Genomic DNA, 17,390 nt, shown 5'->3' with positions numbered 1-17,390 from the left:
TCGCGACAGCAGGAAGTAGTATGACGTCACTTCCCTCCCACAAGCGGCTCTGTAACTGAATAAATTATGTTAATGAGGCCTGCCCATATGTCGAGGGATGGGGGCGTGGGCACTGAACCCATTGCAATAAACTCGCGACGGCTTTAACGAACACATTATGTTAATGAGCCGCCAGTCACTGGGCGTAGCTTTGCCCAAATAAGGATTGCCACTGGAACCATATTGGCAGCGACCCGAGCGGAGGTGACGTCACGCTCAAGAGCGCGGTGGACGGGGGAGGGGTGAACACCTTGGTGACATGACGTCACTAGCGATGTACACCTCCCCCTGACGTTTCACGCCGATGAGGTAATGCAGAGTGGTGACGTCACAGAGTTGGAGTTTAAGTTGATTTAGATTCATTTTCCATTGCTCCCTCCCTTGGGTGTGTGAGCTCAGCAACAACGTGGACATTGTTGTGTGTGCACTGTGTGTGTGTGTACACTCTGTGTGTGTACACTATGTGTATACACTGTGTGTCACTGTGTGTGTCACTGTGTGTGTACACTGTGTGTATGTACACTATGTGTATACACTGTGTGTGTACACTGTGTGTCACTGTGTGTGTGTACACTGTGTGTGTATATATACACTGTGTGTACCCTGTGTGTGTACACTAGGTGTATACACTGTATGTACACCGTGTGTACACTGTGTGTGTGTACAGTGTATACCCTGTGTGTGTGTGTACACTGTGTGTGTACACTGTGTGTGTACACTATGTGTATACACTGTGTGTACACTGTGTGTGTACATTGTGTGTGTACATTGTGTGTGTGTACACTGTGTATACCCTGTGTGTGTGTACACTGTGTGTACACTGTGTGTGTGTACACTATGTGTATACACTGTGTGTACACTGTGTGTACATTGTGTACATTGTGTGTACACTGTGTGTGTACATTGTGTGTACACTGTGTGTGTACACTGTGTGTGTCACTGTGTGTCGCTGTGTGTGTCACTGTGTGTGTCACTGTGTCACTGTGTGTGTCTGTGTGTCACTGTGCCTGGCACAAGCGTCGTGGTGACGTCACCGCCACTTAGTGGCGAATGGCGGTTGTTCTTGTGTCACTGTGTACACTGTGTGTGTCACTGTGTGTGTACACTGTGTGTGTGTACACTGTGTCACTGTGTGTGTCACTGTCACTGTGTGTGTGTACACTGTGTATATGTACACTGTGTGTGTACACTGTGTGTGTGTACACTGTGTGTATGTACAGTGTGTATGTACACTGTGTATACAGTGTGTGTGTACACTGTGTACACTGTGTGTACACTGTGTGTGTACAGTGTGTGTACATTGTGTGTACAGTGTATAAACTGTGTGTGTACACTGTGTGTGTGTACACTGCGTGTACACTGTGTGTGTGTACACTGTGTGTGTGTACACACTGTGTGTACACTGTGTGTGTACACTGTGTGTGTGTACACTGTGTGTGTACACTGTTTGTGTCCGCATTGAACCGAACCCCCGGCAAGGCCATCTACTTAATGACGAGAGAAAATTCACACGAAATGTCCTTTTCAATTAAGTCTTCCAGATGTAAATTGATACAAGCTTTTAATGAAGAAATAAAATCATCTAATTCAAAACACAACACAAGTCAAAGATGTTTCATTTTAAAACTTCAAAAGGGAGCATGGGGTACTTGTGTGAATGCGTCCTTCGTGTGCAAATGTTGTGACTTTCCTGGCCTGAAGGCCGTCAATGTGTTGGACAATTATTGGTGCACAGCGTCTCAACAACAGCAGCGGGGTTTGCTTCAACCGATAGGTACGAACATCCAGACGTCAATCAGCAAGGTGCACTTCTAGTCCCAGTTAGACAAAATCTACGTCAACATGTAAGACAAAACTACAAGTCGTGTTGTAGAGAATGTATCTCTTCTACGTGTAACTTCAAGGTGGTATGCCTTGTAACTGATGAATGATCCGAGCGTGTTCCCTATTTCAAACACAATGAGTTGCTCCAGATGCTTCGTGAAACACAAAAATACCGTTTGACCTGTATCACAAGAACAACGGGTCTCACCTGAGTAATCTGTACAGGTTACTTTCAAACACACACACACACTTTGTCCTAACATCACTTAATCAATGTTTGACCCTTATAGATCAAATGTTACAAGTATGCACAAAACCAGACAAGTATACATTCTAAATTATTGACAGGCATATTAACAAAATTGGATTACTGCAGTGAAATATACTGCATCACGTTACATCATATTAACAAGAAGCTTTTTAAAAAAGTTGCAGTCTGCTTCACCGTGTATGTAAAACATACTATTGTCATTCAAAACGAGTAGGCCATTGCATGCTGGCGTCTGAGTGAAAATGTAGCAAATTCTAAACATTACCTACAAACCACACAACTGAGATGACACATCAATCATCGCCCCCTACTGACAGGCTCTTGTCCACATGCAGGCCGGTGCAGGGCCACCACCTTGTGCCACACAGGGGCAGCTGCTACTTGGGGATGCTCTTTGAGTGTTTCAGGCGAGGTACGACACAAAACTCCGAGTTGCTGAGGCGATTAAGCAAGCACCGTGTAAAAGCAATTATTATAACATAGTGAATGCTTGGGAGCTTATTGGCTCTTGCTCCTGGTTAGAGATCTACCCAACCCACGGGCCCACAAAGTGTTCAACTTCACATTGTCATTAAAGGCTTGTGACAAAGGTGCATCTATTGTAGCGACATCGTCTCTGGCTTACACATCTACCGGGTCTCCACTTGACTTTGGATTGTCTCGGAAGTCCACCCACACCTCCACTTCCACAAACTGCTGGGAGTTGCCTCGCTCTGCCTCACAGTCAGAATTCTCCTCCTGCTTTACGTTGCCTCCATCGATGTGAAGGTCCCATTTTGGAGTTGAATCTTCATCTTCACATTTCACCTTCACTTCTTCCCTCTTCACCATCACCTCTTCATATTTCACCTCGATACCTTTAAAAGTGTCCAAGCTGCGATTTTCGTCCGGTTCTTGTTTCATGAGGGATGGGCTTATTGTGGCACTTTGGCTTTCACAAGCTGATCTCAGATTCCACTCCTTGCAGATCTTCTGATGCTTCCGTGTTCTCTGGTGTACTTGAAGATTTTATGAATGTGCAAACGCCTTCCCGCAGAGTGCACCTGAAGGGTTTCTCTCCCGTGTGTGTTCTCTGGTGTACTTTAAGATGTGATGACTGTGCAAACATCATCCCACACAGAGTGCACCTCAAGGGTTTCTCTCCTGTCTGTGTTCTCTGGTGTACTTGAAGATTTGATGAATGTGCAAATGCCTTCCCGCACACACTGCACTTGAAGGGTTTCTCTCCCGTGTGTTTTCTGGTGGTTTAAGAGCAGATAACTGTGAAAATGCCTTCACACACACAGTGCACTTGAAGGGTTTCTCTCCCGTGTGTGTTCTCTGGTGTTTTTTAAGAGATGACCGTGAAAATGTCTTCCCACAAACACTGCACTTGAAGGGTTTCTCTCCCGTGTGTGTTCTGTGGTGTTTTTTAAGAGCAGATGAATCAGAAAATGTCTTCCCACACACACTGCACAAGAAGGGTTTCTCTCCCGTGTGTGTTCTCTGGTGTGTTTTAAGAGCAGATGACCGTGAAAATGCCTTCACACACACACTGCACTTGAAGGGTTTCTCTCCCGTGTGTGTTCTCTGGTGTGTTTTAAGAGCAAATGAATCTGAAAATGTCTTCACACACTGCACTTGAAGGGTTTCTCTCCCGTGTGTGTTCTCTGGTGTGTTTTAAGAGCAGATGACCATGCAAATGTCTTCCCACACACACTGCACCTGAAGGGTTTCTCTCCCGTGTGTGTTCTCTGGTGTGTTTTAAGAGTCGATGAATCTGAAAATTTCTTCCCACACACACTGCACTTGAAGGGTTTCTCTCCCGTGTGTGTTCTCTGGTGTGATTTAAGACCAGATGACTGTGAAAATGCCTTCCCACACACACTGCACTTGAAGGGTTTCTCTCTCGTGTGTGTTTTCTGGTGTGTTTTAAGAGCAGATGACTGTGAAAATGCCTTCACACACACAGTGCACTTGAAGGGTTTCTCTCCCGTGTGTGTTCTCTGGTGTTTTTTAAGAGCAGATGACCGTGAAAATGTCTTCCCACAAACACTGCACTTGAAGGGTTTCTCTCCCGTGTGTATTCTCTGGTGTGTTTTAAGAGTAGATTAATCTAAAAATGTCTTCCCACACACACTGCACCTGAAGGGTTTCTCTCCCGTGTGTGTTCTCTGGTGTTTTTTAAGAGCAGATGAATCAGAAAATGTCTTCCCACACACACTGCACAAGGGTTTCTCTCCCGTGTGTGTTCTCTGATGTATTTTAAGAGCAGATGACCGTGAAAATGCCTTCACACACACACTGCACTTGAAGGGTTTCTCTCCCATGTGAGTTCTCTGGTGTGTTTTAAGAGCAAATGAATCTGAAAATGTCTTCACACACTGCACTTGAAGGGTTTCTCTCCCGTGTGTGTTCTCTGGTGTGTTTTAAGAGTAGATGAATCTGAAAAGTCTTCCCACACACACTGCATCTGAAGGGTTTCTCTCCCGTGTGTGTTCTCTGGTGTGTTTTAAGAGCAAATGAACCTGAAAATGTCTTCCGACACACACTGCACCTGAAGGGTTTCTCTCCCGTGTGTGTTCTCTGGTGTTTTTTAAGAGCAGATGACCGTGAAAATGTCTTCCCACAAATACTGCACTTGAAGGGTTTCTCTCCCGTGTGTGTTCTCTGGTGTTTTATTAGATGAATCTGGAAATGCCTTCCCACACACACTGCACTTGAAGGGTTTCTCTCCCGTGTGTGTTCTCTGGTGTGTTTTAAGAGTAGATGAATCTGAAAAAGTCTTCCCACACACAGTGCATTTGAAGGGTTTCTCTCCCGTGTGTGTTCTCTGGTGTTTTTTAAGAGCAAATGACTGTGAAAATGACTTTCCACACACACTGCACTTGAAGGGTTTCTCTCCCGTGTGTGTTCTCTGGTGTGTTTTAAGAGCAAATGAATCTGAAAATGTCTTCCCACACACACTGCACTTGAAGGGTTTCTCTCCCGTGTGTGTTCTCTGGTGTCTTTGAAGATGAGATGAATCTGAAAATGCCTTCCCACACACACTGCATTTGAAGGGTTTCTCTCCCGTGTGTGTTCTCTGGTGTGTTTTAAGAGCAGATGAATCTGAAAATGTCTTCCCACACACACTGCACTTGAAGGGTTTCTCTCCCGTGTGTGTTCTCTGGTGAATTTTAAGAGCAGATGACTGTGAAAATGCCTTCCCACACACAGTGCACTTGAAGGGTTTCTCTCCCGTGTGTGTTCTCTGGTGTTTTTTAAGAGTCCATGAATCTGAAAATGCCTTCCCACACACAGTGCACTTGAAGGGTTTCTCTCCCGTGTGTGTTCTCTGGTGTTTTTTAAGAGTCGATGAATCTGAAAATGCCTTGTCACACACAGTGCACTTGAAGGGTTTCTCTCCTGTGCGAGTTCTCTGGTGCTGTGTCAAATTTCCAGTCCGATCCGTGCTGTATGCACGCTGGTCGCATTGTTGACTTGTCGTCCCGGCTTGCTGTGCTGAGTGCATTTGCTCCATCAGACCAGCGTGAGCTGCAGACAGAAAATAAGAATATCCACACCATCTACACGTCAGTATCGAGCCATGGAGGAATGAATATATACAGTCACACGTGACTTACACGTCTATATTCATTCATGTATTCATGACTAGGTGTACTACCCGGCTTCGACCGGGACTTGGATCCACCACGTCCGGCCGCCTTTGTCTCCCCAGTGGCGATGTTCACACCACGACAGTTACTCGTTTTAGGCTGAGTCTACCTAGGGGAGGCCCAGAAGCTGTTCAAATAATCGTCACCGGTGGTGGCCGTGAGCGGGAATCGAACTCGGGTCGCCGGGTTCATAGCGCGGCGTAGCGCTAACCGCTACACTACAATGCGTTAGGCTTCCACACACACACAGACACACAGACACACACACACACAGACACACACACAGACACACAGATACACACACAGACACACACACACAGATACACACACAGACAACGCTAACCGCTACACTACAATGCGTTACTCTTCCACGTGCGAGGGTCACGTGACAGATTTGACGTCACAGCTCACTTGCCGTGCAAAAAATCTATACATTATTGAGCTCCCCTCCCCCCCCAATAAAAACCAAAAGTGTATTTGTATAATGTTTGCACGGTGTACAGTCTGGAAAGTACCCACATGGCAAATTTCCAGTTTGTTGTATGTTGGGAAGTACGCTAAACATTTTGAACAGACACACAATCACAACTTTGCCTTTTATATATATTTGGAGATGCAGTGAAAAACTTTCCCAAAATTCATCACGCGGTTTCAGTTTTTTGATTTTCAGTTTGATTTATTTTGGTTATAGTCCCGTGAGCCATTCGGCTCTTGAATCGGGTGCAACCACAACAAGCGAAAAAACAAAAACACGACCAAGAAAATCATCTTACAGTGACTTTGTGTGACTGTGCAAACAGCACTGTCATGGCACGCAATGAGAGGGCAAATGTCATAAATATTCCTGTAAGCCCGCGCATCTTCAACATTAATGTTGCCATAGAAACGTTGTGGGGTTTTTTGCTTCATTTAAAAAAAGAAAAATTATTCTCTTTTATTTTATTTTCTATCTACGTGACTTTACCGAAAGAACCAAGAATATTAATTCCTGCAGTCACCACAGTTTTAAGTCAAAACATTCACACACGATGACAAAGCCTCACCTTGTGTTGTTGTGGGCAGGTCGCTTCTGATAACAAGAGCGGTATAGGAGCTCAAGCGGGCTTGGCCTGGTAACAAAAGAAAATAAAAACTGCGTGAATATTTACAATAAAGCAAAGTTACAAAGTGGCGAGCCGGGTGAAGACAAATTAAATTTAAGCGAGATAATTAAAGTGAATGCAATCAGGCGAGGGCAGGAGGCAAGGCCCCGCGTGGCTAGGCCCTGCGTTGTAAAGTTCCAACCTGGACATCGATTCCCATGCTCGCTGCTACTCAACTGTCATCCCTACGAGAGAGAGGCTCTACCTTGGTAAACAACAACAACAACCACCACCACCACAACGATGAGAATTTCTCACCTCGGATTTCAGTGCAAGCGCGCACACGGCAGCTTCCTGTTGCCTCGCGACAGCAGGAAGTAGTATGACGTCACTTCCCTCCCACAAGCGGCTCAGTAACTGAATAAATTATGTTAATGAGGCCTGCCCATATGTCGAGGGATGGGGGCGTGGGCACTGAATCCATTGCAATAAACTCGCGACGGCTTTAACGAACACATTATGTTAATGAGCCGCCAGTCACTGGGCGTAGCTTTGCCCAAATAAGGATTGCCACTGGAACCATATTGGCAGCGACCCGAGCGGAGGTGACGTCACGCTCAAGAGCGCGGTGGACGGGGGAGGGGTGAACACCTTGGTGACATGACGTCACTAGCGATGTACACCTCCCCCTGACGTTTCACGCCGATGAGGTAATGCAGAGTGGTGACGTCACAGAGTTGGAGTTTAAGTTGATTTAGATTAATTTTCCATTGCTCCCTCCCTTGGGTGTGTGAGCTCAGCAACAACGTGGACATTGTTGTGTGTGCACTGTGTGTGTGTGTACACTCTGTGTGTGTACACTATGTGTATACACTGTGTGTCACTGTGTGTGTGTCACTGTGTGTGTACACTGTGTGTATGTACACTATGTGTATACACTGTGTGTACACTGTGTGTGTCACTGTGTGTGTGTGTACACTGTGTGTATATATATACACTGTGTGTACCCTGTGTGTGTACACTAGGTGTATACACTGTATGTACACCGTGTGTACACTGTGTGTACAGTGTATACCCTGTGTGTGTGTGTACACTGTGTGTGTACACTATGTGTATACACTGTGTGTACACTGTGTGTGTACATTGTGTGTGTGTACACTGTGTATACCCTGTGTGTGTGTGTGTACACTGTGTGTGTACACTGTGTGTGTGTACACTATGTGTATACACTGTGTGTACACTGTGTGTACATTGTGTACATTGTGTGTGTGTACACTGTGTGTGTGTACACTGTGTGTGTACATTGTGTGTACACTGTGTGTGTACACTGTGTGTGTCACTGTGTGTCGCTGTGTGTGTCACTGTGTGTGTCACTGTGTGTCTGTGTGTCACTGTGCCTGGCACAAGCGTCGTGGTGACGTCACCGCCACTTAGTGGCGAATGGCGGTTGTTCTTGTGTCACTGTGTCACTGTGTACACTGTGTGTGTCACTGTGTGTGTACACTGTGTGTGTGTACACTGTGTCACTGTGTGTGTCACTGTCACTGTGTGTGTGTACACTGTGTGTATGTACACTGTGTGTGTACACTGTGTGTGTGTACACTGTGTGTATGTACACTGTGTATAGTGTGTGTGTACACTGTGTACACTGTGTGTACACTGTGTGTGTACAGTGTGTGTACATTGTGTGTACAGTGTATAAACTGTGTGTGTACACTGTGTGTACACTGTGTGTGTGTACACTGTGTGTGTGTACACTGTTTGTGTCCGCATTGAACCGAACCCCCGGCAAGGCCATCTACTTAATGACGAGAGAAAATTCACACGAAATGTCCTTTTCAATTAAGTCTTCCAGATGTAAATTGATACAAGCTTTTAATGAAGAAATAAAATCATCTAATTCAAAACACAACACAAGTCAAAGATGTTTCATTTTAAAACTTCAAAAGGGAGCATGGGGTACTTGTGTGAATGCGTCCTTCGTGTGCAAATGTTGTGACTTTCCTGGCCTGAAAGCCGACAATGTGTTGGACCATTATTGGTGCACAGCGTCTCAACAACAGCAGCGGGGTTTGCTTCAACCGATGGTTACGAACATCCAGACGTCAATCAGCAAGGTGCACTTCTAGTCCCAGTTAGACAAAATCTACGTCAACATGTAAGACAAAACTACAAGTCGTGTTGTAGAGAATGTATCTCTTCTACGTGTAACTTCAAGGTGGTATGCCTTGTAACTGATGAATGATCCGAGCGTGTTCCCTATTTCAAAGACAATGAGTTGCTCCAGATGCTTCGTGAAACACAAAAATACCGTTTGACCTGTATCACAAGAACAACGGGTCCCACCTGAGTTCTCTGTACAGGTTACTTTCAAACACACACACACTTTGTCCTAACATCACTTATTCAATGTTTGACCCATATAGATCAAATGTTACAAGTATGCACAAAACCAGACAAGTATACATTCTCAATTATTGACGGGCATATTAACAAAATTGGATTACTGCAGTGAAATATCCTGCATCACGTTACATCGTATTAACAAGAAGCTTTTAAAAAAAGTGGCACAGTCTGCTTCACAGTGTATGTAAAACATACTATTGAGTAGGCCATTGCATGCTGGCGTCTGAGTGAAAATGTAGCAAATTCTAAACATTACCTACAAACTACACAAGTGAGATGACACATCAATCATCGCCCCCTACTGACAGGCTCTTTTTTTCGATTTAAAGCTTTCGTGACTGCAAGGATTCATCTTCTTTGGTTCTTTCGGTAAAGTCACGTAGAATCTTAGCAGCGTTGATTGTAGCTCTGTCGTCCCGACAGGTTTGTTCCTTTCACCTGAAGAAGGCCACTTGTGTTGTGGCCGAAACGTCGTGAGAATTTTATTGTTTTATTTTATTATTTTATTCTCATTCTACGTGACTTTACCGAAAGAACCAAAGAAGATGACAGGCTCTTGTCCAGGCTCTTACCACACAGGGGCAGTAGCAGCTGCCCCTGTGTGGTACAAGGGACACCACCTTGTACCACACAGGGGCAGCTGCTACTTGGGGATGCTCTTCGAGCGTGAGATGAGATACAAAACTCCGAGTTGCTGAGGCGATTAAGCAAGCACCATGTAAAAGCAATTATTATAACATAGTGAATGCTTGGGAGCTTATTGGCTCTTGCTCCTGGTTAGAGATCTACCCAACCCACGGGCCCACAAAGTGTTCAACTTCACGTTCTTGTCATTAAAGGCCTGTGACAAAGGTGCATCTATTGTAGCGACATCGTCTCTGGCTTACACATCTACCGGGTCTCCGCTTGACTTTGTATTGTCTAGGAGCAAGTCCACCCACACCTCCACTTCCACAAACTGCTGGGAGTTGCCTCACTCTGACTCACAGTCAGAATTCTCCTCCTGCTTCACGATGTGAAGGTCCCATTTTGGAGTTGAATCTTCAGATTTTACCTTCACTTCTTCACTCATCACTTCTTCACATTTCACCATCACCTCTTCATATTTCACCTTGATACCTTTAAAAGTGTCCAAGCTGGGATTTTCGTCCGGTTCTTGTTTCATGAGGGATGGGCTCATTGCAGCACTTTGACTTTCACAAGCTGATTTCAGACTCCGACTCCGCTCCTTGTGGATCTTCCGATGCTTTTGTGTTCTCTGGTGTACTTGAAGATTTGATGAATCTGCAAACGGCTTCCCGCACAGAGTACACTTGAAGGGTTTCTCTCCTGTGTGTGTTCTCTGGTGTTTTACAAGATCAGATGACTGTGCAAACGCCTTCATGCACACACTGCACTTGAAGGGTTTCTCTCCCGTGTGTGTTCTCTGGTGTATTACAAGATTACATGAATCTGAAAATGTCTTCCCACACACACTGCACTTGAAGGGTTTCTCTCACGTGTGTGTTCTCTGGTGTTTTTTAAGAGATGACCGTGAAAATGCCTTCCCACAAACACTGCACTGGAAGGGTTTCTCTCCCGTGTGTGTTCTCTGGTGTAATACGAGATATGACTGTGTAAACGCCATCCCGCAGATCGTGCACCTGAAGGGTTTCTCTCCCGTGTGTGTTCTCTGGTGTTTTTTAAGAGCAGATGAATCTGAAAATGTCTTCCCACACACACTGCACCTGAGGGGTTTCTCTCCTGTGTGTGTTCTCTGGTGTGATTTAAGAGCAGATGAATGTGCAAATGCCTTCACGCACACACTGCACTTGAAGGGTTTCTCTCCCGTGTGTGTTCTATGGTGTACTATAAGATGTGGTGACTGTGTAAACGCCATCCCGCAGATCGTGCACCTGAAGGGTTTCTCTCCCGTGTGTTCTCTGGTGTTTTTTAAGAGCAGATGAATCTGAAAATGTCTTCCCACACACACTGCACCTGAAGGGTTTCTCTCCTGTGTGTGTTCTCTGGTGTGATTTAAGAGCAGATGAATGTGCAAATGCCTTCACGCACACACTGCACTTGAAGGGTTTCTCTCCCGTGTGTGTTCTATGGTGTACTATAAGATGTGGTGACTGTGCAAACGTCATCCCGCACAGAGTACACTTGAAGGGTTTCTCTCCCGTGTGTGTTCTCTGGTGTTTTACAAGATTATATGACTGTGTAAACGCCATCCCGCACATCGTGCACCTGAAGGGTTTCTCTCCCGTGTGTGTTCTCTGGTGTTTTACAAGATCAGATGACTGTGCAAATGCCTTCCCGCACACACTGCACTTGAAGGGTTTCTCTCCCGTGTGTGTTCTCTGGTGTGTTTTAAGAGCAAATGAATCTGAAAATGCCTTCCCACAAACACTGCACTTGAAGGGGTTCTCTTCTGTGTGTGTTCTTTGGTGTTTTTTAAGAGCAGATGACCATAAAAATGCCTTCCCATAAACACTGCACCTGAAGGGTTTCTCTCCCGTGTGTGTTCTCTGGTGTGTTTTAAGAGCAAATGAATCTGAAAATGCCTTCCCACAAACACTGCACTTGAAGGGGTTCTCTTCCGTGTGTGTTCTCTGGTGTTTTTTAAGAGCAGATGGCCATAAAAATGCCTTCCCACAAACACTGCACCTGAAGGGTTTCTCTCCTGTGTGTGTTCTATGGTGGTTCTGAAGAACTGATGACCATGGAAATGCCTTGTTACACACAGTACATTTGAAGGGTTTCTCTCCTGTGTGACTTCTCTGGTGCCGTGTCAAATTTCCAGTCCGGTCCGTGCTGTATGCACGCTGGTCGCATTGTTGACTTGTCGTACCGAGCTGCGCTGAGTGCCTTTGCTCCATCAGACCAAATCTGCAGAGGAAGCGTCAGCTGCAGACAGAAAAAAGAATATCCACACCATCTACACGTCAGGCACAGAGGAATGCACACGAGACTTACACGTCTATACTTATTAATATATTCATGATGTAGTGAAAAAGTTTCCCAAATTAATCAGATTTGATGAACGTGCAAATGCCTTCACGCACACACTGCAACTTGAAGGGTTTATCTCCCGTGTGTGTTCTCTGGTGTACTTTAAGATGTGGTGACTGTGCAAACGCCTTCACGTACAGAGTGCACCTGAAGGGTTTCTCTCCACGGGCTGCTATGGCACACAATGAGAGGGAAAATGTCATTAATATGCCTGGAAGCCTTCATATCTTCAAGATGAATGTTAACCCAAAACTCTAAGCACAATTTCGGCTGTCTGACTACAAAATGAATATTTATGAAAACTAAATTCAGCTGACATAGCAAAGGGTTTTGAAAACAATACTATTTGTGTTTTGCAGAAATGCATGAATTAATGTTCAATCGCAACTCAGGTGTGAGTCCAGGCTCAGATGTTCTTGAATGCTGGGGATGAACAGTTCTGATTTCAGCTGAATGTGTGTGCTGTGTTCACATCCTGTTTCCATTCTTACAAAGAGTTCCAGAGGAAAACAAAAATAAACTATTGCTTTGATATAACCTCCGTGTTCAACCTAGTTAATAGACTTTACTGCAAACACAAACTTGACACTGTCACACACTGCCATGAGTAAACAGGTGGTGGTGTGACCAGCACCATGCCTGGCCACCTTCATCTGCTCAGCATTAATTCTTCCTCACTCCACCAAATAATGAATCGAGGATCATCAACATAGCCGAGGCTATCCGTGTCTCTGTCTCTCTCTCCCCGTGGTGAAGGTGTTCCCATCCACACATTCAGAGTCAACAGCGGCACGCGCTTAGCGTCTTTGACCGATAGATACATTGACGATTGTATTGTTGGTTCTTTCAGTAAAGTCACGTAGATAGAAAATAAAAATAACAGATTAAATTCAATAAGATAAAGACCACTTGTGTTGCGATCGAAACGTCGTGGGTTTTTTGCTTCATTTTAAAAAATATATATTTTCATTTAATTTTCTATCTACGTGACTTTACCGAAAGAACCAAGAATATTAATTCCTGCAGTCACCAAAGTTTTAAGTCAAAACATTCACACACGTTGACAAAGCCTCACCTTGTGTTGTTGTGGGCTGGTCGCTTCTGATAACAAGAGCGGTATAGCAGCTCAAGCGGGCTTGGCCTGGTGAAAAAAATAAAAACTGCGTGAATATTTACAATAAAACAAAGTTACAAAGTGGCGAGCCGGGTGAAGCCAAATTAAACTTAAGCGAGATAATTAAAGTAAACGCAATCAGGCGAGGGCAGGAGGCAAGGCCCCGCGTGGCTAGGCCCCGCATTGTAAAGTTCCAACCTGGACATCGATTCCCATGCTCGCTGCTACTCAACTGACATCCCTACGAGAGAGAGAGGCTCTACCTTGGTAAACAACAACAACAACCACCACAACCACAACGACCACCACCACAAGGATGAGAATTTCTCACCTCGGATTTCAGTGCAAGCGCGCACACGGCAGCTTCCTGTTACCTCGCGACAGCAGGAAGTAGCATGACGTCACTTCCCTTCTACGTGGTGGTGACTTTACCGACAGAACCAAGAATATAAGTGTGCTTTCTCTCTCTCTGCGTGTCCTCGTGTTATTATTATTTCCTGCAGTCACCAAAGTTCCAAATCTCTCATTGACACAAGGCCGTAATTAAAATATATAATAATTATAATATGTTATAATAATTATAATATATATTGGTGGGGGACATATCCCCCCCCCAATAATCAAACATGCTCAAAATGTCCCCCCCCCAATATATTGCTATAAAAATATTTTTTTAAATAATAATTGCTATGCTATGTTAATAAAAACAACAATTTCGCTAAACCTTGGCCACAAAATCCGGACTTGTCTTCATATAACAATGCGTAGTTTTGTGTTTGTATGATTGCGTTGTACTTTATGAATCCCTAATCTCTGCCATTACATACTATGAAACAAGAAAAGTAAAAAAAATAAACAACAGAGCAATGTAATACAATACAATATTATACATTATTGTATCAAATAAAACAAAAATTCCATCCCATGTGTTAGTGAAATTTTTCAATATTTTAGGAAATGTCAGGAAATTAGTTTTCAAATTTAGATTTTTTTTTCCTGGGGGGTGGGGACCCCAGAGCCCCTGGTAGATTTGGTCCCCCCCAATGTTGACTCCATGGCTACGGCCTTGCATTAACTCGCGGATTTCTCTACACCCCCTCCCCTCTCTCTCTGCCCCCCTCTCTCTATTTAAGGCCTCGACACAGAGGCGTTGTTTCTCTGTGCCTACAGTGAGGGAAAAAAGTATTTGATCCCCTGCTGATTTTGTACGTTTGCCCACTGACAAGGAAATGATCAGTCTATAATTTTAATGGTAGGTTTATTTGAACAGTGAGAGACAGAATAACAACAAGAAAATCCAGATAAACGCATGTCAAAAATTTTATAAATTGATTTGCATTTTAATGAGGGAAATAAGTATTTGACCCCCTCTCAATCGGAAAGATGTCTGGCTCCCAGGTGTCTTTTATACAGGTAACGAGCTGAGATTAGGAGCATAATCTTAAAGGGTGTGCTCCTAATCTCAGCTTGTTACCTGTATAAAAGACACCTGTCCACAGAAGCAATCAATCAATCAGATCCCAAACTCTCCACCATGGCCAAGACCAAAGAGCTCTCCAAGGATGTCAGGGACAAGATTGTAGACCTACACAAGGCTGGAATGGGCTACAAGACCATTGCCAAGCAGCTTGGTGAGAAGGTGACAACAGTTGGTGCGATTATTCGCAAATGGAAGAAACGCAAAAAAACTGTCAATCTCCTTCGGCCTGGGGCTCCATGCAAGATCTCACCTCGTGGAGTTGCAATGATCATGAGAACGGTGAGGAATCAGCCCAGAACTAAACGGGAGGATCTTGTCAATGATCTCAAGGCAGCTGGGACCATAGTCACCAAGAAAACAATTGATAACACTTCACCGTGAAGGACTGAAATCCTGCAGCGCATGCAAGGTTCCCCTGCTCAAGAAAGCACATATACATGCCCGTCTGAAGTTTGCCAATGAACATTTCAATGATTCAGAGGACAACTGGGTGAAAGTGTTTTGGTCGGATTAGACCAAAATGGAGCTCTTTGGCATCAACTCAACTCGCCGTGTTTGGAGGAGGAGGAATGCTGCCTATGACCCCAAGAACACCATGCCCACCGTCAAACATGGAGGTGGAAACATTATGCTTTGGGGGTGTTTTTCTGCTAAGGGAACAGGACAACTTCACCGCATCAAAGGGACGATGGACGGTGCCATGCACCGTCAAATTTTGGGTGAGAACCTCCTTCCCTCAGCCAGGGCATTTAAAATAGATGGTGGATGGGTATTCCAGCATGACAATGTCCCAAAACACACGGCCAAGGCAACAGGAGTGGCTCAAGAAGAAGCACATTAAGGTCCTGGGGTGGCCTAGCCAGTCTCCAGACCTTAATCCCATAGGAAATCTGGAGGGAGCTGAAGGTTCGAGTTGCCAAACGTCAGCCTCGAAACCTTAATGACTTGGAGAAGATCTGCAAAGAGGAGTGGGACAAAATCCCTCCTGAGATGTGTGCAAACCTGGTGGCCAACTACAAGAAACGTCTGACCTCTGTGATTGCCAACAAGGGTTTTGCCACCAAGTACTAAGTCATGTTTTGCAGAGGGGTCAAATACTTTTTTCCCTCATTAAAATGCAAATAAATTTATAACATTTTTGACATGCGTTTATCTGGATTTTTTTGTTGTTATTTTGTCTCTCACTGTTCAAATAAACCTTCCATTAAAATTATAGACTGATCATTTCTTTGTCAGTGGGCAAACGTACAAAATCAGCAGGGGATCAAATACTTTTTCCCTCACTGTATGTGTGTATCTCTCTCTGTGTGTCTCTCTGTTATCTCTCTCTGTCTATGTGTCTCCGTGTCTGTGTTTTGTCTCTCTTTCAAATTGAGCAATCTTTGGAAGAACGTTATCAACCAGGTGAGGTGTTGACTCTTATGTTGGCTGTCTCTGTTGTATTGCATTACATTTCTATTCTAGATTTAAAGCTTTCGTGACTGCTAGGATCCATACTCTTTGGTTCTATTGGGTAAAGTTACGTAGGTAAAAAATAAAATAACAAAAATCACGATGTTTTGGCCACAACACAAGCGGCCTTCATCAGGTGAAGGGATGAGACTGTCTAGAGGACAGCGCTGGAGTGGAAAAAGCCACGCGCAGATCACGACCTTTAAGCTGTGTGAGAAGAAACAAAGCGCCTTGACAAAGGAATTAGCATATAATTTAGCATTGAAATGGCTCATTGAAATAGCTAAGTTAAAGTATACACATCCGCAGAGGCACCCCTTGACAAAGGAATTAGCATAGAATTTAGCATTGAAATAGCTGAGTGATTAGCTTGTAATTGGTCACAGAAATAGGTATGTTAAAGTCAGAGCATATACATTCACCGACGCACTTAGTACAAATCAAACAGGAGAATTTAGCGAAATACAACCACGCTCAGACCGCGGACCTTTAAACTGTGTGTGAGCAAACAAGGTGTCCTGACAAAGAAATTAGCATAAAAATTAGCATTTGATTGGCCGATTTTAGAAAAGAGGTGTTGTACGTGCCGGTGGACTTGCCGTTTGGCGCGGGGGGGGGGGGGGGGGAGGAGAGTTTACCTATTGATGGTGTGAAAAGGGAATTTATAAGAGCTGCGAAAGTTTGGGGTACCACTACTTGAAAAATATACTGTACCATTGAAATTAGTTTAATGTTTAGTTCGATTTAGAACATCTTTCCAATGGTTGCTTAATTTGAAACCATCCTCTCGGTTGAAATTGTGTCTGTGTTTGTAGATCTGAATTGCCTCATGAACAAATCTCTGATAAAAGCCCGTGGGTTTGCAAAGAACCTTGGTATCGGAGAAAATTATATCGTGATCCCCCACAGCGTTGTAACAGTGATCAGCCACGGCAGAAAAGAATTCGTTTTGCCGTGTTTCAAATCTGATTTGTGGTCGCGAATTCGGTCAGAGACATGTCAATTTGTCTCCCCGATATAGCAATCACCGCAGGTACAACTCAATTTGTACACCCCGGGGTACTGTAAGTCAGGAATGACATCCTTCGCG

This window comes from Petromyzon marinus, unplaced genomic scaffold (assembly GCF_048934315.1).
Source record: "Petromyzon marinus isolate PM22_M1 ecotype Great Lakes invasive population unplaced genomic scaffold, UKy_Petmar_22M1.pri1.0 PM_G_Scaffold_15, whole genome shotgun sequence".
Classification (NCBI taxonomy): domain Eukaryota; kingdom Metazoa; phylum Chordata; class Hyperoartia; order Petromyzontiformes; family Petromyzontidae; genus Petromyzon; species Petromyzon marinus.
This window is presented reverse-complemented; position numbering follows the sequence as displayed.